The sequence below is a fragment of the Hypanus sabinus genome, chromosome X1 (genome assembly GCF_030144855.1).
Source record: "Hypanus sabinus isolate sHypSab1 chromosome X1, sHypSab1.hap1, whole genome shotgun sequence".
Lineage (NCBI taxonomy): Eukaryota > Metazoa > Chordata > Chondrichthyes > Myliobatiformes > Dasyatidae > Hypanus > Hypanus sabinus.
The window spans coordinates 44,632,541-44,658,538 of record NC_082738.1 but is presented as its reverse complement, the minus strand read 5'-3'; the positions used below and the strand labels follow the sequence as shown (position 1 = coordinate 44,658,538).

At 42.4% G+C, this 25,998-nt stretch overlaps 1 long non-coding RNA gene across 2 annotated transcripts in view; it reads left to right on the top strand.

Moving 5' to 3' along the window:
* Positions 1-22,924, top strand: part of LOC132384491 (uncharacterized) — a 38,186-nt gene extending 15,262 nt beyond the window's left edge. For both annotated transcript variants that reach the window (XR_009508913.1, XR_009508912.1), the window contains exons 2-3: positions 18,467-18,652; positions 22,701-22,924. This is a non-coding gene — a long non-coding RNA (uncharacterized LOC132384491). The remainder of the gene's footprint in view (positions 1-18,466; positions 18,653-22,700) is intronic.
* Positions 22,925-25,998: the final 3,074 nt, after the last annotated feature.

Genomic DNA, 25,998 nt, shown 5'->3' with positions numbered 1-25,998 from the left:
ATTTTTTCTAAACTCCGGTCAACCCAATCTCTCCCTATCAACTTAGGAATCAGTCTTGTGAACCTGTGCTACAAACCCTCTGTGCTTTGCCCTACATTTAACAGGTATGGTCTCACTAAGTTGTGTATAATTGTAGCGAAGCCTCCTTTCTTCTGTACTCAAAAATCTTGAAACATAGGCCAACGTTGCCTTCTTGACTGCTTGCTTCACTTGGATGTTTGCTTTTACTGACAGGTATATTTACTACCCGTTATGCCACTAGCGTTTAGGGCAGCAACGAAGGTCCTCCATCTCTGTCTGTCCATACAGTCACACACAGATATAGAAGAATTCTTCATTGTTGTTAGCCCTGACCTGAACCCCTGAAACTGGAGGACCGGTTGACCACTCTGAGTCTGGCCTCTACCCTTAGACCTATTTGGCATCGGTGACATGACCAAGAGCCACAGCACAAGGCCCAGATTCCAGCCAGCGTAGCTCTCCCATTCCAATTATAGCCTCCAATAGATCTACCAGATAAAATACTTTACATAAGGCCAGACTGACTTAGTCTCATCTTGTTGAAATGTTCTAAGTCCCCTGTAAAAATACTATTATAAACTCCAGCATTTTCAATGTTACTGATAATAGGTTAATCTGTAACCTACGTTCCCTCTTTTATTCTTTTCATCTTCTTTTATAAGTGGTGGGATGACATTTGCTTCCTTCCAGTTTGGAAGATGACAATAGGTCCACTATTTCCAATGCTACCTCTATAAGCATTCTGAGATGCAGATAGTCAGGTCCTGTGGTTTTCAGCACCACTTTGATTACTTATATAACCATATAACAATCACAGCACGGAAACAGGCCATCTCGGCCCTCCTAGTCCGTGCCGAACTCTTAATCTCACCTAGTCCTACCTACCCGCACTCAGCCCATAACCCTCCACTCCTTTCCTGTCCATATACCTATCCAATTTTACCTTAAATGACACAGCTGAACTGGCCTCTACTACTTCTACAGGAAGCTCATTCCACACAGCTATCACTCTCTGAGTAAAGAAATACCCCCTCGTGTTTCCCTTAAACTTCTCCCCCCAACTCTCAAATCATGTCCTCTCGTTTGAATCTCCCCTACTCTCAATGGAAAGAGCCTATTCACTTCAACTCTATCTATCCCTCTCAAAATTTTAAATACCTCGATCAAATCCCCCCTCAACCTTCTACGCTCGAGTGAATAGAGACCTAATTTGTTCAACCTTTCTCTGTAACTTAAGTGCTGAAACCCAGGTAACATCCTAGTAAATCGTCTCTGCACTCTCTCTAATTTATTGATATCTTTCCTATAATTCGGTGACCAGAACTGTACACAATATTCCAAATTTGGACTTACCAATGCCTTGTACAATTTTAACATTACATCCCAACTTCTGTACTCAATGCTCTGATTTATAAAAGCCAGCGTTCCAAAAGCCTTCTTCACCACCCTATCTACATGAGACTCCACCTTCAGGGAACTATGCCCTGTTATTCCTAGGTCTCTCTGGTCCACTGCATTCCTCAATGCCCTACCATTTACCCTGTATGTTCTATTTGGATTATTCCTGCCAAAATGTAGAACCTCACACTTCTCAGCATTAAATTCCATCTGCCAATTTGCTAGTACTAATTGTCTTTGATTCCTCCTTTTCATGAGACCCCCAGTTCTAAGCATTTTTTGGGAAATTATTTGCTTCCTCCTCTGTGAAGATGGAACAAAAGCATTTCTTTAATTGCCCTTTTATTTATTTATTCCCCCCATTATAAGTTTACTATAATAGACCTCTTTTTCACATTCTTGTTAAAAGATTTTATTGTGTATTTTACATACCTTGCAAGTTTACTCAGATATCTATTTTTTCTTTTTTTAATCAAAGTAGTCTTGGTCCACTTTTATTGAATTCTAAACTGTCCCAATGCTCAGGCCTGCAACTTCTTCTGGCAATTTTATTTGTCCCCTATTTTCCTCTGTTGATCTAATGCTACCTTTAACTTCTGCAAGCCAAGGTTTTAGTCACATTTCCTTTAGTGTTTTTGCTGCAGAAAAGTTGCAGCCAATCATAAAGCTGTTGCAGTTTCTGCATTCAGTCCCGAAATGTTAACCTTTACGTATCTACTGTTATGCCTTTTGATGAAGCACCTCAATCTATCACAGCCAAACCAGTCCCAATTTTGTCAATTCCTTTGTTTACATTTAAGGCTATTATCCTGGATTAAACTAGTTAATTTTACATCTTAATTAAAAATTCTATCATGTTATCATCTTCCCTAAATGACCCCGTAGAACAAAATTGTTAGATAACCCACTCTAATCGCATAGTACTCAATTTATCATCACTTTCTCCCTCATTAGTCATTAGCCTACTTGTGTAAAGGCCATCTTGTACACACACACCAGCAATGGATTCCTCATGCCATTATGGCACATTTGGTTTGGCCAACCTAAATATATTGTAGGTGAAAGTTGCCCATGACTTTCATGGTACCATTTCCTGCATCTCCTGTTTGACATGATGCCCTACATCACTAGTGCTGTTTAAGAGCCTATTGAAAGCTGCCACCAATGCAGTATTTTAGATCCAGTCAGGCTGATTGTACATCTTACTTTCCAGTGTCAGTATCCTTTCACACTGTTGATCCACTTTTATCTTTTACTTTCCTTTTTTTTACTTCCTTGACCTTCTTAAATATTGTCTATCCAGACATTTACATTTCCTAGCCTTATTTATCTTGTAGCTACCTTTCTGTATTGGCAATCATATCTGTTTGCATCTACTTGCACCGTTAATTCATCTACCTTATGCTTTTGTGTTCAGATAAATGCAGCACTTTTAACTTTATATTTTTGACATCTTAACATGATTTTGTACCAAGTACAGTTTTTGCACTGGAAAACCAGCAGGTCAAAAGGCATCTGTCACTGAGTTTCTAATCTTTCTTTGGTAATTGAAGCTTTTCTCAGTGTTTCTCCCTGGGAATAGCGCAAATTCCTGCGTTATGATGCCTTATCAGAAGAACCTTGATAAAGGACTTTACTTCCCTTTGTTGACATTACTGGCAGACTGTGAAGACAATATACTCATTCCCATTACAACTGCCTTGAGGACAGTATGCAGGGCAATGAAACATTGGCTGCGTACCAAGAATCTGACAGGGCTCTTCTCACCACCAACCACATGAGGTCTTGTTCTTTGAAAGTCCTGGTAAGGAGCCATTCTGACAAGTGACTTTGGCATTCTGCTGGGTAGCATCCAACAGAGGCTTCTTTCCCCACAGAGCCTAAGGACATTCTATGCCAACCACTGCCTGATTGAAGAGGTCAAAGTCATTCTTCTACCCAAGTATTTCCACAAATGAGAACTTGTATCGTATCCTCGAGCTCAATGGTATGCTCCAAAGCAATATGGCCAGGCCTATACGTCACTACACCAGGGACACCTTTGGGAGGTGGTGACAGTTGGTGTTTGCATAACAAGGGCTCTACACATAGCTTGATGCAGCCAAACACAATGATAAGGACTAAATTGGGCACAACTTTCCCTTTTTCTCTGGAGATTTGTGTATCAGGTCTCTGTGGAACTGTTGTTTTAATCTCCAGATGACTGCTGTAGTGGAGCAGCAGGATATGTGCCACACCTGCACCATGCACAACAACACCAAGAGCACATTGTAGCCAGCGACCCAGTTGTGCCAACTACCCCAATTTCTACTTCGTGATGCCTATGCTTTTCACCCTGTTCTTGGTGTTTCACTCAGTTCACTGAATCATAGTCCCTTCCCTTCTGGACTGAATGGTGAAGAGAACAAAGGATTGGTCAGACCATTTGCTAAAGAATACATTCCTTACTATTTCTATGAGCCACTCTACGCGCCCGAGTCTGGCTTGGGGCAGATATTCATTAATCTGTGGATCTGAACAGCAGATGGTGACCCCCATCCATGCACAGAAAAGCTTCAACCAATGTGTCCGTAGTGACTGAGAATGTCAATGGTGCCTTCGTTCCAACAGTGCATGCAGTAGTCTTGGGCTCCTTTCTGTTAAACTGAGAGGTGTGACCCTATGTGTTCTTACGAAAATAGGACAATAAGAAAATTAACTTTCCGGTTTACAGTTTTTACAGAAGAATAGCCGGGGAAACGTACCGAAAAAATGTGACAAATGTTCAGGGGATATTTGCGTGGGGTTCTGAGTAGGTACGTTTCAATGAGACATGGAAAGGATGGTAGGGTACAAAATCTGTGGTGCAGAAAGGCTGTTGTAAATCCAATCAAGAAGAAAAGAAGAGCTTACAAAAGGTTCAAAAAACTAGGTAATGATATGAATCTAGAAGACTATAAGGCTAGCAGGAAGCGGCTTAAGAATGAAATTAGGAGAGCCAGAAGGGGCCATGAGAAGGCCTTGGCGAACAGGATTAAGGAAAACCCTACAAGTATGTGAAGAGCAAGAGGATAAGATAGGAGAGAATAGGACCAATCAAGTGTGACAGTGGAAAAGTGTGTATGGAACTGGAGGAAATAGCAGAGGAACTTAATGAATACTTTGCTTCAGTATTCACTACGGAAAAGGATCTTGGCGATTGTAGGGATGACTTGCAGTGGACTGAAAAGCTTGAGCATGTAGATATTAAGGAAGAGGATGTGCTGAGCTTTTGGAAAGCATCAAGTTGGATAAGTCACTGGGCAAGACAGGTTGTACCCCAGGCTACTGTGGGAAGCGAGGGAGGAGATTGCTGAGCCTCTGGAAATGATCTTTGCATCATCACTGAGGACTGGAGAGGTTCCGGAGGATTGGAGGGTTGTGAATGTTGTGTCCCTTATTCAAGGAAGGGAGTAGAGATAGCCCAGGAACTTATAGGTCATTGAGTCTTACTTCAGTGGTTGGTAAGTTGATGGAGAAGATCCTGAGAGTCAGGATTTATGAACATTTGGAGAGGCATAAATGGTTAGGAATAGTCAGCATGGCTTTGTCAAAGGCAGGTCATGCCTTACAAGCCTGATTGAATTTTTAGAGGATGTGACTAAACACATAGATGAAGGTAGAGCAGTAGATGTAGTGTATATGGATTTCAGCAAGGCATTTGATAAGGTACCCCATTCAAGGCTTATTAAGAAAGTAAGGAGACATGGGACATTGCTTTGTGGATCCAGAACTGGCTTGCCCACAGAAGGCAAAGAGTGGTTGTAGACGGGTCATATTCTGCATGGAGGTCGGTGACCAGTGGTGTGCCTCAGGGATCTGTTCTGGGACCCCTACTCTTTGTGATTTTTATAAATGACCTGGATGAGGAAGTGGAGGGATGGGTTAGTAAATTTGCTGATGACACAAAGGTTGGGAGTGTTGTGGATAGTGTGGAGGGCTGTCAGAGGTTACAGCAGGACATTGAAAAGATGCAAAACTGGGCTGAGAAGTGGCAGATGGAGTTCAACCCAGTTAAGTGTGAGGTGGTTCATTTTGGTAGGTCAAATATGATGACAGAATATAGCATTAATGGTAAGACTCTTGGCAGTGTGGAGGATCAGAGGGATCTTGGGTCTGAATCCATAGGACACTCAAAGCTGCTACACAGGTTGACTCTGTGGTTAAGAAGACATATAGTACATTGGCCTTCATCAATCATGGGATTAAATTTAAAAGCCGAGAGGTAATATTGCAGCTATATTGGACCCTGCTCAGACCCCTCTTGGAGTACAGTGCTCAATTCTGATCGCCTCACTACAGGAAGGATGTGGAATCCATAGAAAGGGTGCAGAGGAGATTTACAAGGATATTGTCTGGACTGGGGACCATGCCTTATGAGAATAGGTTGAATGAACTTGGCCTTTTCTCCTTGGAGCGACAGAGGATGAGAGGTGACTTAATAGAGATGTACAAGATAATGAGAGGCATTGATCGTGTGGATAGTCAGAGGCTTTTCCCCAGGGCTGAAATGGCTAGCACGAGAGGACACAGTTTTAAGGTGCTGGGGAGTAGGTACAGAGGAGATGTCAGGGGTAAGTTTTTTACGCAGAGAGTGGTGAGTGCGTGGAATGGGCTGCCGGCAGCGGCGGTGGTGGTGGTGGTGGGAATGATAACGTCTTTTAAGAGACTCCTGGATGGTTACATGGAGCTTAGAAAAATAGAGGGCTATGGGTAAAGCCTAGGTCGGGGGTCGGCAACCTGCGGCTCCCGAGCCATTTGTGGCTCTTTCACCTCTGTGCTGCGGCTCCCTGTGGCTTTGGGAAATAATTGGTCAGTATTTAATTAAAATGTATTTTATGTTAGTTTGTTAGCTTTTGAAATGTAATTCTAAATTTGAAGATTATGGTGATCTTGTACAATCTAAGTGTGGCGACACATTTCCTGCCACATCCGAAACGGCTCACAATTAGCCAGCATTCCGGCTAAGGGAGATAGCCTACGGGGGTTTGTGAGTACGCGTCTTTTGCAGCATCTGCGTCCATGGGGGCTGGGTTGAGGGAGGCTTAAAAGCAAGGCTGTTTAGTTCGAATAAAGCTATCTTTGACTGCAGTTTACTGACACCGCTACAACGTGTTTTTATCGCTGGCTGTCCAGACGAAAGGTGCTGAAACGCTTTGTCGCATGTCTGGAAGAAGTGAAAACTTTCCTGGGCAGCAAAGGGCTCACCTTTCCTGAGCTGGAACAGCCAGAGTGGCTGGAAAAGCTACACTTCATGGTAGACATGACAGCGCACCTGAACACGCTGAACACAGCTCTTCAGGGGTAAGGACGTACAGCCCTACACATGTTGGAGGATGTTTTGGCATTCGAGCGCAAGTTGACAGTGCTTGCCAGAGATTTACAGAAAGGCACTTTGTCTCACTTCCCCAATTTGAGAGAGTTCAAACAAGGTCACGACATGATAATTTCGGAGTATTTACATTCTGCAATCATCGCAATGCAAACATCGTTTGGGAAACGCTTCTGTGAGTTCAGAGAGGAAAAAAACACATTATCCTTCCCGGTCACTCCCTTAAGCATCGATCCTTCCCTACTGAATACGACTGCATTGGCAGGTGTGAGTCAACCTGATCTTGAGATGGAACTGGCCGACATAGCCGACAAAGACATATGGGTGTCCAAGTTTAGACGCTTGACAGCAGACCTTGAAGATGTTGCCCGTCAGAAGGCCGTTCTTGCTCAGAAACACAAATGGAGTGATATTGAAAACCTTCTAAAACCGGACAAACTTGTGTTCGAAACATGGAATGCTATGCCCGACATTTATGTAAACATTAAAAAGTATGCGCTTTGAGTCCTGTCGATCTTTGGATCCACATATGTAAGTGAGCAGGTGTTCTCCAACATGAACTTTATTAAAAACAAACATCGCGCACGCCTCACAGATGACAGCTTGCGATCCTGTGTAAAGATGAAGGTGACGTCATACAGCCCTGATGTGCAGACGCTGTGCGCTGAGGTCCAGGAGCAGAAATCCCATTAACCAAGTATGATAAATATTTTAATTGCCTATTATTTTATGTATATTCATATTTTTTCATTGTTCAGTGAAATAGTCCTTTTATTTTTCAGGCTGACAGCTGGCTGATGTTATTTTTGGTTTGCTGCTGGCGGAAAATTTAAGTTCGGCGTTTTTCATAAATACAAGAAGGACTCAAATAGACGTTGAGTATTTTACTTAAAAGTAACTTTCAACCCAACGTCTTTTTTTCGGAGTTCAAAATGTTTTTGTTGCATGCAGAAATGTAATTTCGTTTTCTCTGCAGGAGTTCATCAATTTCATAAATGCAACACATTATAGTTTGTTTATACATAGCATAAAGGCAAAAAAAAACCGTTGTATGCAGTGTTATTTCATTTTAAATGTCAAACGGGTTTTGCGGCTCCCAGTGTTTTCTTTTCTGTGGGAAACGGGTCCAAGTGGCTCTTTCAGTGGTAAAGGTTGCTGACCCCTGGCCTAGGTAGTTCTAAGGTAGGGACATGTTCGGCAAAGCTTTGTGGGCCGAAGGGCCTGTATTGTGCAGTATGTTTTTTCTATTTTTTCTAATAGCCTGTCTGTCTGGGTCTCTATTTATTCAGGATAGAAGCTCTCTGAATACATAATAACTTCTCTTCTGATTTCATCTATATGCGAGGCACACCTTTTGTTTTTCCTGTAACTATCCCTTCCACTGTACTTTACACACTGAAGATTCATGTTTGCAGATTGAATCAAAATTAACTTCAGAATGAGGCTGCAAATTTGCTACATTTAGATTTTACCATACAGTACATAAAGCTCTTTTATAAGTCTGAATTGTTCAACCAGTTTATTTAAATTCATTTTATTATCTCTCTGAGATGTGATCTGAATAAGTAGTATGTTTCATGGAATGCAAAATCTCCATCCATATCCAATTTGTGTGGTTAGGTTTAGCCTTGATTTCCTCAACTGTTCTCCCCGTTTCTCTCACTTGTCCTCTTCCCCAGACTCTTCCCTCACACAATCTGCTGTTATTCACACTTCCTATTCCCCAGGAACAAACTTTTGTCTCATTTCAGCCATTTCTTTGTTACTTTATTGATTTCTTTTAATACTGTATCTCTCTGACTTCCTTTTTATCCGTTCCATTCTTTGGAGATGTTGATTGCTTATTATGTGTTCTTCGCTCTGTTGTCTATATAATTCTACTGGGAGACACAGAGCAGAACATTGAATGTGTCTTGCACATCCTTGCATATTCGCAGTTGATCCAAAACAAACTGCTGGCAATATAGATCGTTAAAACTTGCCTTTTATCATCACAGTCCAACTTGAGCAGCCAGTATATTTTACCTCTACATATGTAAACGCCTCTGAAGAAGACATCGACAGATCAGCAGTCACTTTGAATTCTTCGTCTTGTTTGTTCAATCTCTCAAGGGACCTATTACTACAGCGTGTAATGTGACTTGATATATCACGAGTCACAGGCTAGAATATCATTCATTCAGTTGGTGAAATTGTTTGTTCACATTCTAATAATTGATGTTGTCTCTATTGTCTTAAACACAACTCATTCCTAATTTTCAGGTAAATGTCTTCTAGTCAGAACATGACAAGTCTAAATTTAAACATGATACATCTGTCTATGCTTCTGACAAGACTTACTGTGCATCACTATAGTCTGTTCTGGTATAAATATTTATGATTCACACCTCAGTTGCTTATTTGCATATATTAAAAATGCCACTTAGATTTCCATGAACTATTTTTAACTTGTACAATTCAGGGAATTCAAAATGTCGCTCCTCACATTCCCTCTCTGGCGTATCCTGTGTCTGTCCCCTGTGGTTTCACTTCTGTAGGTTGATATTTGTTACTTTACCTTGGAAATGGGATACCTAGCATGTTACAGCAGGAACTGGGATTCTTGTCAATACAATTGAAACGTATATACATAGCAAAAAGAATCTGCACTGTACATCAGCACAACAGAACTTAACTGCCTCCATACAGCCACATATGCTTTTGTTCTTCAGTCCTATCCCAGTTGTGGTCTACTACTCATCTCTCACACTTGCATCAGCGTTGTTTCCTTCCTTCGCTGATCTCTGCCTCTGTTGTCTTTGTGATCTGCCAGCACCATCATATCTGGTAGTGGTGAATTGCTTCTTAATTCTTGGAAACTTTGGCAGTGACAAGCTTTCAAAGGATGACACGGAGTTTTACCCCGGTTCTTCCTCTGGATATGTTTATGATGATTAATTATGGCCAATGTTTGGATTTTTATATTTCAGTTCATGATGTCAGCAGACTGCACTCTTACCTAAGGAGGTAGTGGGTTTAAGTCATGTACCAGAGACTTGAGTGCAAGCACGAGACTGGTGGACCAGAAATATACTGAAGGATGATTGTGCAGTCCACATGTCAATTTTTTGGATTATACAGCCATCTACACTCACTGATGTAAATAACTACATGGGCCTCGCATACAGTAAGATTGTGAGCCCGAATCATCCGTCTCATTACTATTTTCCACTTTATTGTTTACCTGTATTGTACTTTTTTGGTAGCTTTTACAATTTATTCTGCATTGTTATTGTGTTACCGTATTCTAGCTCAATTCACTGTGTAATGGGTTAATCTATATGAACAGTTTGTAAAACAAGCTTTTCGCTGCATCTTGGTACATGTGACAATAATAAACCAATATCAATACATGGCACTATTTGGAAGAAGAGTATTTTCCAACAGTGTCTAAGGCAATATGTACTTCATGATCAACATTGTTTTTTATGGGACATTGATGTGTGTAAATTGGCAGTTTCATTTCTCATACTACACTAAGACTTCAGAAGTAGATCGTGAGATACTTTGTTGTGAGATTCTGAAAGACATGATATAAATTTAAAATAAAGACAGAAAAATACTCAGCATGTCTTCATAAAGAGAAAGAAAATTAATATGAACTCTGTTCAGCAGCTGCCTTTCCAACATTTCCTGGTTTTTATTTCAGATTTCCAGGAACTGTTTTTTTTTAAATTTCCTGCTAAAAGCATGTCACTCTTTCTTTCAATAGTCTAATCAAACAAAAATGTCGCCTAAGGACTGTCAACCTCAGGAAGTGACGTATTACAGAGAGTGGAATCTCTCCTATGATTGTCTTCTGCAGATCCAGTCACACTGAAAATGGCCGCAAAGCCATATTGAAGAATATTCGGAGCTGTATCTGAAAATCAAGCCAAATCAACAGCTGAAGAGAGGCTGGTTTGGAAAGACTCTGTCCATGGCATGTGATTGGAGAGGTTATTTGACTTAATAAGAAAGCTAAGTGCAAATGTTTGGCAACATAAGTATTTACAGAGCAACTCCATTAACCTAGCATGCTCAGGTTGTTTAGGGTTTTGGTGCTACTGGACTGGCCACTGGTTCCAGACTATTGGATGTAGTTTCAGTTAACATTCCCAACATCTTTGTTATTTAAATGTTAGACAGTGCAACAAGATAGTAAATTTTCAGTGGACCTGTTAGCTTCAAAGGAGCAAACAAACTCAGATGAGTTTCAAGGAAGCCCAGAGAGGTTTAAAGGGGGTGTATGAACTGGGGCCCCAATGAGTATAAAGGGAGTGTGGAAACCAGAAACCCAATGTGTTAGGGGAAGATCGGACACCATGGGCCCCTGTTTGTTACTGGAGGCATGGGATGTATGAGGGTGAGAGGTGTGTGTATGTATATAAAATTGTTAGACATTCTATTTTTAATATTGTGCGTTAAAACTGGGTGTTTCTGGCAATATTTTTTTCTGTTTTATTATGGATTTTTTAAATCACTCAGCCTCACTCCAGCTTTCAAAACACAATCTAATTAGCCTAATTTTCTTGCTATCCCCTCTTGTTCTTTACCAATATGCTTTCGTAACCATTTCCATAACGCTTGCACCTGCACAAGATAATGACGGACTGTTATCATTCAATAGGTCATTGGTAGTCAGTAGAAATATTCCTAATAGTAACACACACAAAATGCTGGAGGAACTCAGCAGGTCAGGCAGCATCTATGGAAAGGAATAAAGAGTTGATGTTTCAGGCTTTGTGGTTACTAAGGTCTATCAAGATAAATGAAAGATTATGAACAAATCATGAGTAGAAACCATGGCCCTCACAGCTTTTCTTGATATTGCAGTTATGTCAAACATGCTATAGTAGAACAAAGTTAAAAGTGTTCTTTGAATGAACTGATTGCTACGTTTCTTATTATGTAGAGTAATTTAAGCTACAGACATAGTTTCAACTCAGAATCAAAAATGTCATGTCCTAAAATATCGTAACTCACAGGTTGCTACAAATGGAAGTTAGAGAATGTTTCTTCGCACTCCCCCCCCCCCCCCCCACCATGCCTAACTAAGACATGATAATACTCACCACAGCTGGATGCAGACAAGACATTATGAACATCCTCACCATATCTTGCTGCCTAGCAACGTATTTATTCCACATATAAACCTACTACATCTCAGTGCAGTCGCGACATTATCTGCTGCTGTTCGTGCGGCTGCAGCATGTTCTTGTTATTAGCAGTAGTTCTAATTTATTGCTACATTTTAATGCAGATGCACAGACGCAGGCAGAGTGGATATACAGTAATTCAGAAGATAAATGGAAAAACTCTGTGACAAAGATTACTGACTAAAGTGCACAAGAAAGTCTTGCAGATTTAATTTCTTTTATTTTGAGTTACGGAGAAAAACTGGGACCTTGCAGCAATATTTTAATTTTTAGCAGTGTTTTAAATTGGATGTGTTTGCATCTCCCAGCCGATCTAAGGCAATTGGCAATGCACACCCCACCCTACAAAACATTTGCAGAGCTAAGAGTTCAGGGGCAATTGCTCATAAGGTTAATTGTCTGTAAAAGCAGCTGTGGAGCAAGAACATGTCAGTGCTTATAAACTTGATTCTGATTCTGATCCTGCAGTTCTACATAGGCATCAAGGCACTTTAAAAGCACCCATCAAATAAAAATCCCCTCTATTAAGAAACTGGGATGCCAGGTGGAAATAGGAGGTATCCTGAGATGTTATGCTGATACATCCTTCAAAAGGCACTCATCAACTAAGTGACTCAGACATCCTCTGTAATCTTGCATCGAAAGAACTGATGATTTTTATTACCTATGGGGCATTGAGACAATTTTCCCCAAGGAGGATTACAAACCAGCAATCATTACAAGATGCCCAAATGAAAGATGATTTTTAGCATTCTCTTTTTCTTCTGCTTCTCATTTTAAACATTTCAATATCTTCTAGATATTGCTCGCCAACCAACAAAATGAACAGTCACAAGGAAATCTGCAGATGCTGGAAATTCAAGCCACACACACAAAATGCTGGTGGAACTCAGCAGGTCAGGCAGCATCTATAAGGAGAAATACAGTCGACGTTTCAGGCCAAGACCCTTCGTCAGGACTATCTGAAAGAAGAGATAGTAAGAGATTTGAAAATGGGAGAGGGAGGGGGAGGTCCGAAATGATAGGAGAAGACAGGAGGAGGAGGGATGAAGCTAAGAGCTGGAAAGGTGATTGGCAAAAGGGATCCAGAGCTGGAGAAGGGAGAGGATCATGGGGCGGGAGGCCTAGGGAGAAAGAGGGGGGGTAGGGGAAGCACCAGAGGGAGATGGAGAACAGGCAAGGAGCGATTGTGAGAGGGGAAAAAAAAGAGAGATAAAAAAGGATGGGGTAAGAAGGGGAGGAAGGGCATTAACAGAAGTTAGAGAAGTCAATGTTCATGCCATCAGGTTGGAGGCTACCCAGACGGAATATAAGGTGTTGTTCCTCCAACCTGAGTGTGCCTTCATCTTGAAATGAATAGGCATTCTATTTCAATGGGATCAAATTTAGGAGGCAGAGAGTTGTGTAGGGCATGTTTGGTACTACTGACCAAGGTGAGTTCCTCAGCATTAGTCTTTCCATCTCAAACTGTGAGGTTCGGCTTTTGGACCTCTTCCCATACACCTGCTATCTGGTTTATTGGTGAGGGTCCCTTCCAATTTAGTCTATCTCATTTTGTGCCCCATCAGACTTCAGGATCTTTTCTTGCACCAAGAGCAAGAAAACAGACTTGTAAAAAAGGTTATGGTCACTTCAGCTCCTGAGGAATGCAAAGCATTCAGTGAAAGTCAGTACTGGATAAATGTGAGGTGTGTGTGTGGGGGGGGGGGGGGGGGGGACAATAGCGGTGGATGCAGACAGAAAGGAAATCAAGTGAGGGTTGTATAAAGCTCACACGTGTGGTGAACAAATGCTTGTCAAGTCAGTGAAAGAGATGGTGGGTTTATAGGAACACAAGATATAGGAGCAGGATTAGTCTAACTTACCGCTCATGTCTGCTCACTGTTTAATATACTCATGGTTGATCTCTCCTCTGTGCCAGTTCCCCATTGCCCTGAATTCCCCTGTATTCAGTTCCTCTTTAACTACCTCCAGTGAGCCAGCCTCATCAACCCCAGTGGGTTGTGATAAGGTGATACTAATGCTATTTTAACTACAGAGAGAGGTAGAGAAAGTCATTAAAAGGGAGCACAATACCCTCGCTGTTAAACCATCTTCAATGTGCTTTCTTAAAGGCAGCAGGTTTCTTTCCCTCAATGTACCCGATAGTACAGGTGCTCCCTGGGTTCTGAGCGCCCAACTTATAGATGCTAATTACATATGAATGAATGCCCACAAGTATTATAAATTCAAATGGGAACCAGACTTAGAAAACAAAACATTTTTGCATGTAACCTCTCCTCAGTAATCAGACACCATTGTTTTTTGAGACCACAGGTTGGCAGTTTCGCCACGGGAGGCCATTTAAACGATTTGTTTTGGAAATTAACAAGCAATCTCTTCTATTGCTACTTGTGCAGTGATACTCTTTTGAACAATGTAACAGCAACTGATACTTCAAGCGCATTGAAACCAGCCATTGACTGCAGGGTATCCTGATTTTGTAACTAGGCTGGAAAGATGATATATAAATATTCATATTAATTGGCATTCAGCAACACCGTTCTTTCCAATATGTGTACAATATGGACAAAATAAATTTACAGACAGACTTTATCCAGTGGTAACTTGTAATCCAGAGAAGCACAAATAAACGAGGATGCCATACTTGCTAGTTGTCCATCTATCCCAACCCTCCACGCTCACTTCTCTCATTCCACCACCATCTTCTTCAAAGTTAGCTTTGCATTGGCTCTTCACAGTAAAACTCTGATAATCCAACAAGTTTGAGATTTGGCCATCCCAGACCAGCAGATTTTCCAGACTATTGGATGTTAAGTCTATTTATACCCCAACACAGTTTCAGATGCTGCAGTCTGGTGGAACTCAGCAGGTTTGACAGCTTTTTGGAGGAAAATGGGCAGTGGATGTTTTAGGTTGAGACCCTTCACCTGGACGGAAAGGAAATAGAAATTACCAGCATGAGAAGGTGGAGGGAAGGGGTGGAGCAATAACTGCTGGGTAAATAGGAGCGAAGAGAGTGGGAATGACGTTAGAGAAGAAGGGGGTAAGCAACAAAGAACTGAAAATGATGGAATCTGATAGAGGGGGAGGGGTAGAAAGAAGGACAGGTCGAGAGGGTAGGAGAAGGGACAGCAATCTAGTGATTGGCCATGGCTAGAATCAATTCCTGCTTAAGCAAGGATTTGGACCCATTGCAATTTGCCTATCGTCACAGTAGGTCTACAGTGGATTCAATCTGTACCTCCCTCTGCAACTGGAATCTTGACTTCCTCGTTGGGAGACCACAGTCTGTTGCAGATCAGAAATAACATCTTCTCCTCACTGGCAGTCAACACTGGTGCACCTCAAGGATGCATGCTCAGCCCACTGCTCTACTCTCTCTACACCCATGACTGTGTGACTAAGCACAGCTCAAGCACCATCTATAAATCTGCCGAAGACCCAACTATTCTTGGCAGAAAATCAGATGGTGTGGAAGAGGCATACAGGATCAAGAAAGATCAGTTGGTTGAGTGATGTCTGTAAGTAAGTCAGTAAGACCAAACAATTAATTGTGGACTTCAGGAAGGGTAAGACAAGGGAAAACACACTAGTCCTCATCGAGGAATCAGAAGTGGAAAAGGTGAGTAGTTTCAAGTTCCTGGGTATCAACATCTCTGAGGATCTATGGTACAAGAATCACCCCATGAAATAATGATCAGTGAATCACAGAGAATCTGTAGTTATCAACTAAAATGCACATGGGTTCACAAACTATCTACCTGTGTGCACCCTACTAGAATCCCTGACCCTCCATGAACAGTCAATGAAGAGAAAAGGTATTACCCAGGAACGGAGTCTACGTTGGCTGGGCTTTCCTCGTGGTCCCAATCTCCAGGTGTCCGTGGGGTCCTCCTTGTCCGTGATGACTGGTCTCTGGTTACTGGAGAGATATCGCCCCTGTGTATTTGCAGCTTCTGAGACTTATACAGTTCCTCATCAATTGAACCATTGGATCTCCATCCCGTTGGCTCAAGGTCACCTGACCTACCTGGGTCACCTTCTTACTGGTCATTGTACAGGGCTACAGCCAACATTGTTTCATGGTTCTGCCCACCCCAGCCTTGTGTATTTGAGTCTTTCAACTCTGACTGGTCCAAACTAGGTAAATGAGGCAACCCAGAAAGAGATTACAGATCGCTTCTTTGGTGGGTCTGGCAGTTTACATAATAAGTAGCTACTCCACTGAGAATGAAGTTCCTTGTGTCCACATTCAATTGCTTTGATTAGATTGCCCCAGAGCAAGGATCAGTTCAGAGTCCGTTCCCTTGTTTGAGAATGGTCTCAGGTTTAACAGGTCATTATCTGAAGCTTCTTGTGTCTGCATTCAGTTGCTCTGATTAGATTATCCAAGAGCAAGAATCAGTTAAGCATCCACAAAATGAGGGAAACAAAGACAACTGGTTTGTCTGCATCCCCTGTCCTTGATCAGACTGTAGTTTCTTCTGGCTAACACTATGCTGGGGCCAACATTTCGATGCAGCTACAAAGAAGACATGGCAGCCTCTGTTTTGCATTAGGAGTCTGAGGAGACTTGGTATGTCACCAAAGACTCCAGAAAATTTCTACAGATGTACATTGGAGAGCATCCTAACTGGTTGCATCAGTGTCTGGTATGGAGGGCCCACTGCACAGGATCAGAAAAAGCTGAATAAAGTTGTAAACTCAGCCAGCTCTGTCATGGGCACTCGCCTCACCAGCATCGAGGACTCCTTCAAAAGGTGGCATCCATCATTAAGGACCCACATCACCCAGGTCATGCCCTCTTCTCATTGCTACCATCAGAGAGGAGGTTCAGGAGCCTGAAGACACACACCCAAAGATTCAGGAACAACTGCCTCTACTCTACCATCGGTTTTCTGAATGCACAATGAACTCAGTACTTCTTTCCCCCTCTCTTTGCACTACTTGTTGTTATATATACTTCTTATTATAATTTGTAGTTTTTATTACTATGTATTACTATCTACTGTTGTGGCAAAACAACAGAGTTCACAATGTATGCTGGTGATATTAAACCTGATTCTGACTCTGATGGGGCCAGGAGGAGAGACAGAAAAAAGAGAAAAGGGGGGATAAAGGGCAGAGAGGGAACAGTCAGCAGAAGGTTCAGAATTTGAAGTTCATGCCAACAAGTTGGAGACTGCCTAGTTGGAATACTGTTCCTCCTGTTTGTATACAGCCTCAACCTGGCAGTGGAGTAGGCCAAGGACAGACAGTGTGGGAATGGGGAGTGGAATTAAAATAGCTGGCCACACTTTTAATCCAGTTCTTTTATTTGATGTTACATGGTACTATATTAATATTTTTGAAAAGCAGTTAAGTTTGAAGCGAAGCATGAGCAGTGGCACCCAGCTGAGTGCAAATGAAGCACAGGAACTCGAGTCCACTTTCTGGAGTATGTTCTGCACAGCAAGCACCCTGCAAAACCTCTGCATGACACCTCTATAGGCTCGCATCCTGTTCAGCACAGACATAGTGGGCTGAAGGGCCTGTTCTTGTGATGTAATGTTCTATGTTCTATCATGTGATGACCAGATGCCAAACCACTGGGATTTCTGAATTGTCGGAATGATTGATGTTTTACCATATTACTTTATATTGGTGTGTGTCTACCCAGTTGGAGATGGGAATATTGAAAAATAAAATTTAATGCTTCATTCAAGCTGAATCTGTAAAACCTGCCACACCGACTTAACTTTCCTGTTTTCTGCATGACACCCCAGCATCATCGCACTACCCCCACACTGCCTTGCCCCCAACTCGCAATTCACGTTCACACTAAGACCAGGGACTTACTGACTGATCTGAAAATCAAACAAGCAGAAAAGCTGTCAATTAATTGTTATTCTCTGAGTGGTTGAAAAGAGATTGTGGCGTTTTTGCCTGCTGTGGGTCAGATTTGGTGTCACTGTTGCTGCGATTAGACACAGTATAATCCAATTTCCTTTCTGAATGGGCTGGGTGGCCCAATGTGTTGGAACAGCCTTTTCACCTCAGGGGGCCCAGGTTCAAATCCAACTCAGACAGATGGATGGATAATGGTTTCCTCTTGCAGTGCGAGGCACTTAGGTACTTAGAAGCCAGTTTCTACCGTGCAAAGCAGCCTGTACATTTGGCACTAACTAATAGTAATACAGCTGTGCTCCAACAAATGGGAGGAGAGTAAGAATCAATAAACCAGAGGCACCCGGCTGATTCTGCAGCTGAGGCACTTCACTGGGCTGATTTAGACACACGTGCTTTCGGTTCCATCCAGATCAAACACAATGAGATAACACTGAAACATTTTGCACTTCCTTCCAGTTCCACCGTCCATCACTTTCAGCACACGAAGAGGCTAAGTGTCTGCACTGACTGTGGACCTGTTTTCTCATGTCTTCAACCCCAATACATCCAAACAGACAATAACTCTGTTCATTTCTATTAATAGAGTGCTTGTTTATTTATTTATCCCTCTGTGTAAATTATGCCACAGATCAGCCTGGCAAGTGATGGACACACAGAAGCACCTCGACGATGAGTGCTTAAGCCCACCGCTCTACTCTCTCTACACTCATGATGGTGTGGCTAGGCACAGCTCAAGGCACCATCTATAAATTTGCCAACGACGCCAACTGTTGGCAGGATCTCCGATGGTGACAAGGAGGCGCAGTGGAGTGAGGTAGGTGGGCTGGTTGAGTGGTGCCACAATGACAACCTCACACTCATTGTCAGCAAGATTGAGAAACTGATTGTCAGCTTCAGGTAGGGGGAGTCAGGGGAACACACGCCAGCCCTTACCAAGGGGTCAGCAGTGGGAAGGGCGAGCAGCTTCAAATTCCTGGGGATCAACGTCTCAGAGGATCTACCCTGGGCCCAACTCATTGATCCAGTGGTCATACGTCATTAGCAGTTAGAGGAGATTTGATATGTCACCAAAGACTTATACATATTTCTTTAAAATTACAATTTAAAGTGTTCAGACTGGTTGCATCACAGGATCTGAAGAGGCTGCAGATGGTCATAGACTCAACCATCTGCACCATGGGCACAATGCTCCCCACCATCAAGACACCTTTAAATCATGGTGCCTCAAGAAGTTAGCATCTATCATTGAGGACCCACACCACCCAGGCCATCCCCTCTTCTCATTCCTACCATCAGGAAGAAGGTACAAGAATCTGAAGACCCACACTCAATGTTTTAGGAACAGCCTCTTCTTCTCTGCCATCAGATTTCTGAATGGTCCATGAACACTACCTCTTTTGCATTATACGTTTATTTATTGTCATTTATAGTCATTTTTGTGTCTTGCGCTGCACTGCTGCCACAAATAACACGTTTCACAACATATGTCATTGACAATAAACTGATTCTGACACCTTGGTTCTGGCCCCTGCCAACACTGCAGTTTAACCAGCTGCCAGCAGGCATGTGTGCCGAGAGCGGAGAGTCGAGAGCCGGGAGAACAGAGTCTGAGTGCATCAGTGGAAATGTGTGTAAAGCACGTGGAAAACTAACGTCAAGGAGATTTTTTTTTCTTATGAGAAATGTTCGGAAGTATCTTCAAGGTAGAGATGTAAAGGCAAAAATCACAAGGATATTTAAAAGACAATTTGGATATACTTTAGAACATAGAACAGTTCAGCAGAGTATAGGCCCTTTGGCCCACAATATTGTGCCTTTCTCCAAGATCTATCTCATGCATCCCTCCCCATAGCCCTCCATTGTTCATTCATCCATGTGCCTATCTAAAAACCTCTTAAATCTCCCACCACCAGCCCTGGCAGTGCATTCCTCACACCCACAACTCTGAGCAAAAACCTACTTCTGTCACCACCCCCCCCCCCCCCCCAATTACTTTCTTCCAATCGCCTTAAAATTATGCTCTCTCATGTTATCCATTTCTGCCCTGGGGGGAAAAAAAGTTTTGGTAGTTATACAACAAAGCAATGAACTTGTCAACCCAATTCGCCCTTAACAGCCAAGATGTCTATCTGAGCCAGTCCTATTTGCTTGCATTTGGCCCATAATCCTCTAATCCACAAGTGGTACCTGCCTTTACAGCTTCCTCTGGCAGCTCATGTCATCTGCACATCACTTCCTGAGGGGAAAAAGCTGCCCAACAAGTCCATTTTAAATACTTCCCTTCTCTCCTGAAATCTACATAGACTCCTTACCCTGGGGAAAAGACTGTGGCCATTCACCTTATCTGGGATTGGAATTGGCTGATGATTCTGTCATGTACCAAGGTACAGAGAAAAGCTTGTCTTGCATACTGCTCATATAGATCAGTATATGCTGCTCATATTGCTCATATAGATCAGTGGATTGAGGTAGGACAAGGTGAAACAACAACAATACACTATAAAGTGTAACAGTTACAGAGAAAGTGCAGCACAGATAGACAATAAAGTGCAAGGTTCTAACAAGTTAGATTGTGAGCTCAAGAATCTATCTTTTACTGGTGGTGTAGTGTGGTGGCTAGTGCAATTCTTTACATCATCAGCTGTAAGACTAGGTTCAATTCCTGCTACTCTCTGTAAGGAGTTTGTACATTGTCCCCGTGAATGAGATTTCCTCCATCTGATCCAGTTTCCTCTCGCATTCGAAAGTCATACAAATTAGAGTTAGTAAATTGTGGGCATAGTATGTTGCCTTGCAAAACATGGCATCAATTGCGGGCTGGCCTAGTACATCTCGGGCTGTGCTGGTTGCTGGTGCAACCAGCTGTATGTTGCTGTATGCTTCAGTGCACGTGTAATGAATAAAGCTAATCGTTAGGGAACAATTCAAACATCTTATAACAGTGGGATAGGAACTTACCTTGAGTCTGGTAGTATGTGCTTTCAGGCGTTTGAATCATCTGTCTGATGGGAGAGGGAGAAGAAAGAATGTCCGGGGGGGGGGGGATGAGCTCTTTGATTATGCTGGATGCTTTCCTGAGGTAGCAAGAAGAATAGACTCTAGAGGCAAGGTTAGCTTCCATGATGTGCTGTACTTTCTTGCAGTCTTCTCTCTTAGTAGCTTTACGAGGGGTGATTGATAAGTTCTTAGCCTAATGTGCAAGGAGACAATTTTAGAAAACCGAGCACATTTATTTTTCAACATAGTCCCCTCCTACATTTACACACTTAGTCCAGCGGTCGTGGAGCATACGGATCCCTTCTTTGTAGAAGTGATCCACAGATGGGTGATCGATATGTTTGTGGCCTAAGGTAGAAGGAGATGAGTTATACAGCTCTCGTTACATGCACATGCAGTTCAACTCTTTGAGTGAAAATGCAGAAAGTTTGAAGTTAATAACTCATCTCCTTCTACCTTAGGCCACTAACTTATCAATCTCCCCTGATGTGGCCCACTTCTGGAGGTCCAAGATGCCAACTTCTACAAAGAAGGGATCCGTATGCTCCACAACCGCTGGACTCAGTGTGTAAATGTAGGAAAAATAAATGTGCTAGGTTTTCTAAAATTGACTCCTTCCACCTTAGGCCATGAACTTATCAATCACCCCCTGTATATATTTCTTTAAGGTCACCCCATCATTCAGAAAATTGCAAACTTTGTGTTAAGTTCCATTTGCCTTCTTACTTTTTGAACAAATCACTTAAGTTCTCAGTAGTTTCCTTCATTCTCAGAGCTACATCTTTTAGTTTTTGAATCCTAATTGGTATGGATGTGAATGATTGGCAGTCCTGACACCAATTTTTGGGACTCCCCCATTGAAAGAAACTGTTGCAGTGAGTATCTGAGGTCTACCAGCCTCCATTCATATTGTCATCCATGTTAAGGTTTACCATGAGTTTCTACAGCTTTCATATTAATAAACTGCATTTGCTGTGGTACTTTGTTCAAAATTAGCACCTTGTAGGGATTTCTACAACGCATTTCCTGAAAGAAGTTTCGTACAGAATCTTCCGTTCTGAATAGACATTGTCTGTTTGTCATACGTGTACTTGTGTAGAGTTTGAGTATAATTGAGGGCTTTGACTTCCTTTGGTGCAGTGAAAAGGAGAGGACACGTGGATTGATGGATTGTATTACAGCACTTTTGTGACCTCTTTTGAAAATTAGTCTGATTGCAATCTATTAATATCTCCCTAGTGCCCTGTGACCCTTCATAATAATTCTTAACAGCTCTGCTAATGGCTCACAAATCTACTCCCTACATCTCTCAGCACTTTAGGATAAATACTGGCTTACCCAGGGGATTTATTTATTTTTGTGAGTACATTTAACTTTGCTGGGACTTCCATCTCACTTATCTCAATGTGGTTAAATTCTCTGATCAGGAATGAATTGTTCCCAGTGAATACACCATGGAATAATCACTTATTACATCAACTACCTTTATTTTTTAGCCTGGTTTGAATAATTTAGACTCTTACCCTTTCTTCAGCTGTTGTCTTCCTACTAAAGTATTGAGAGAATTTATTCCTGGTGATGCTTCCCCTGGGTCTCTTTGCCTCTTCAAAGGTTCAAAGGTTCATTTTATTATCAAAGTACGTATGCAGAATACAGCTCTGAGATTTGTCTTCTCCACAAAGCCAGTAAATACTTGTAACACCCTAGGAAAGGTTTCACTGCCAATGTAATGGTCTTTCTGTAGAGGCAGTGTTTGGGTTATGCTTAGAGATAACGGGGCTTTGGAATTCCGCCGTCCAATGAGGAGAGTGTTTTCTCTGGCTGGGTGTCTGACACTGAGGTGATCTGGGTCTTTTGTTCGGCAGGAGATGGAGAGAGAAGATGCCAGAAAGGAGAAGTCATAGACACCAGAAAGGAATGGACTTGGAGTGGGGCCGGGAGTCGATGAAGCCTGGGGAAATCGATGGAGGACCAATGAAGGGGAAACCGTGAGCGCCAACTTGTGCACGTTAGACTGTTTCATTAAAATGGGCCCTTTTCTGTTTGTTTTACTTTAGTCACATTAAGAATTATAAAGCTAAATCATTTAATTGCATATGGTGTACTGTCTGTTATTTCATGGTACTGATGTGTAACAGGGGAAAAATATCACACAGCATCCACACAAACACAGAAGTTTTGCACTTCGAATTCCACAAGCTTGGCAGGGCCAGAGATTGTCGTCCCGAGACTTACGTCGCTGACCAAACCTCAGGGTTACATACAGAAAACCATAGAAGTAGTTAGAAGAAAGACATCACCCCCTCCCCAACCCACACGAAAAGGAAAATAAACCAAAATTCGCAAACCCCAATCTTCCCAACCCCTCCCTCACACAAAAAATTAACAGATCACCCACATGGAGGAGCCACAACAAGAACGTCAAACCCTAAACCGCAGCCCACAAATCGGCAACAGGAACGAACGGGCAAGCACAAAAAAAAACATAGAACTGAGAGAGGCCAATATAAATTATAGTCCAATCCATAAATCTCAGAATTTTGATAACATCTCTGAGAGCATCGGGACCATTGGCCCCTCCGAGTGCAATGATTTGAACCAGCGGCCTATTTCCCTCCAAGGGAAGTGACATGAACCAGCAGCTTTTACTAGGACAACAACACAAACCCAGTGGCCTCTCCGAGAACTGTTCGCTCTCCTCTGCATTTTTAATCTTCTTTGATGCTTTAATCAGCGAGAAATGTAGTCGATCATGCTCCCTCGTCTCACCTCTGAGCTTCTCCTCATGGTAGTTCGTGCTCGTATTTCTCTCCTGGAGTTTTCTCAGGTACAGCAGAGCGCTAGCTCACTGGATCGAACTACAGGCTGTAAGTCACAGGCTCCAACAGTTTCAAAAACAAAATTAAGATAAAAAGGGTACGTAGAAGACATAGAAAAACTGAAACAATTGACTATCTGGAAGATGTTGCCTGAGGAATCGTTGTTCACTGGCACCATCTTGACCAGAAGTACTTATCCAAAATCTTTTGATCTCCTTTACCTTCTGTTTCCTCATGTTATTATAATTCTTTCACCCTTTATCCCTAAGGATTTGTAAAGGACGCTTTCCCTTTTTAATTTTGTTTTTGACCAGCTTATTAATTTACTGAGGGTCAGCCTTATTGTGAGAGCAGCTGACTTCTGCCTACAATTCTGGAAGACTTTTAGACTGCCTCTCAGACAGACCACCACTCTGTATTGTGTAGTTGATGGAAAACAATCACTCTACTGTGTTAAGGAGCAGTCTTCTCAATCCATTATTAAGGACGAGGTTTTAGGGTACTTGGAGGCACGTGATAAAATAAAGTGAAATCAGCATGGTTTCCTTGAAGGAAAATCTCGCTTGATAAATATTTTGGAATTCTTTGAGGAAGTAACAGGCAGAATAGACTAAATAGAGTCAGTGGATATTATTTACTTGGATTTTAAGAAGACCTTTGACAAGGTGCCACACATAAGGCTGCTAAGCAAGATAGGAGCCCACGATACTAGCATGGACAGGAGATTGGCTGACTGGCAGAAGGCAAAGAGTGGGAATGAAGGAGGCCTTTTCGGGTTGCCTGCCCGTGACTCATGGTGTTCTGCAGGCCTCGCTCTTGGGCCTGCTCCTTTTCATATTACATGTTAATGACCTGGATGATGGAATCCATGGGTTTGTAGACAAATTTGCAGATGATAGGTGCTGGAGCAAGTAGTGTTGAGGAAGCAGGGAGGTTGCAGAAGGACTTGGACAGACTGGGAGGATGGGCAAAGAAGTGGCAGATGGAATACAGTGTAGGTAAGTGCATTGCCATGCAGTTTGGAAGAAAAAATAAAGATAGAGGCTATTTTAGAAACAAGGATCAAATGTAGAAATTGGAGGTGCAAAGGGACTTGGATTCCTTTTTTACACTTGTTTTGAAGTAGTTAACACTGACCCCCAAGGAAAGCTGCTGACATGACCTGCACCTTGGTCATTTCCGAGGCTGAGGTACGTAGGCCATTTCAATGCATCAACAACCGCAAGTCAGCGGAGCCGGATGTATGCGACACAACTGGCTGGCGTGTTCACAGGCATTTTAAATCTTTCCCTCTCCCAGTGTGTAGTGCCCTCCTGCTTCAAAGCATCCACCATTGTCCCGGTACCAAAGAAAACCAATCTAAACGATTGGTGCCCTGTCGCACTCACCTCAATAATAAGCAAATTCTTTGAGAGGTTGGTCTGCAGCTTGCTATCACCCACACTGGAACCCCCTACAATTCACCTACCGACACAACTGACCGACAGACGACACAATAGCCACAGCTCTACACACTGTCCTCACTCACCTGGAGAAGAGGGATGCTTATGTGAGAATGCTGTTCTTGGACTACAGTTCAGCATTCAACACCATAATTCCCCTGGCTTGACAGGAAGCTCAGCGATCTTGGCCTGCACCCTTCCTTGTGCAGCTGAATCCTGGACTTATAACCATATAACGATTACAGCATGGAAACAGGCCATCTTGGCCCTTCTAGTCCGTGCTGAACGCTTACTCTCACCTAATCCCACCTACCTGCACTCAGCCCATAATCCTCCATTCCTTTCCTGTCCATATACCTATCCAATTTTTTTTTAAATGACAAAATCGAACCTGCCTCTACCACTTCTACTGGAAGCTCGTTCCACACAGCTACCACTCTCTGAGTGAAGAAGCTCCCCCTTGTGTTACCCTTAAACTTTTGCTCCTTAACTCTCAACTCATGTCTTCTTGTTTGAATCTCCCCTACTCTCAATGGAAAAAGCCTATCCACGTCAACTCTATCAACCTTCTACACTCCAAAGAATAAAGACCTAACTTGTTCAGCCTTTCCCTGTAACTTAGGTGCTGAAACCCAGGTAACATTCTAGTAAATCTCCTCTGTACTCTCTCTAATTTGTTGACATCTTTCCTATAATTCGGTGACCAGAACTGTACACAATACTCCAAATTTGGCCTCACCAAAGCCTTGTACAATTTTAACATTACATCCCAACTCTTATACTCAATGCTCTGATTTATAAAGGCCAGCATACCAAAAGCTTTCTTCACCACCCTATCCACATGAGATTCCACTTTCAGGGAACTATGCACCATTATTCCTAGATCACTCTGTTCTACTGCA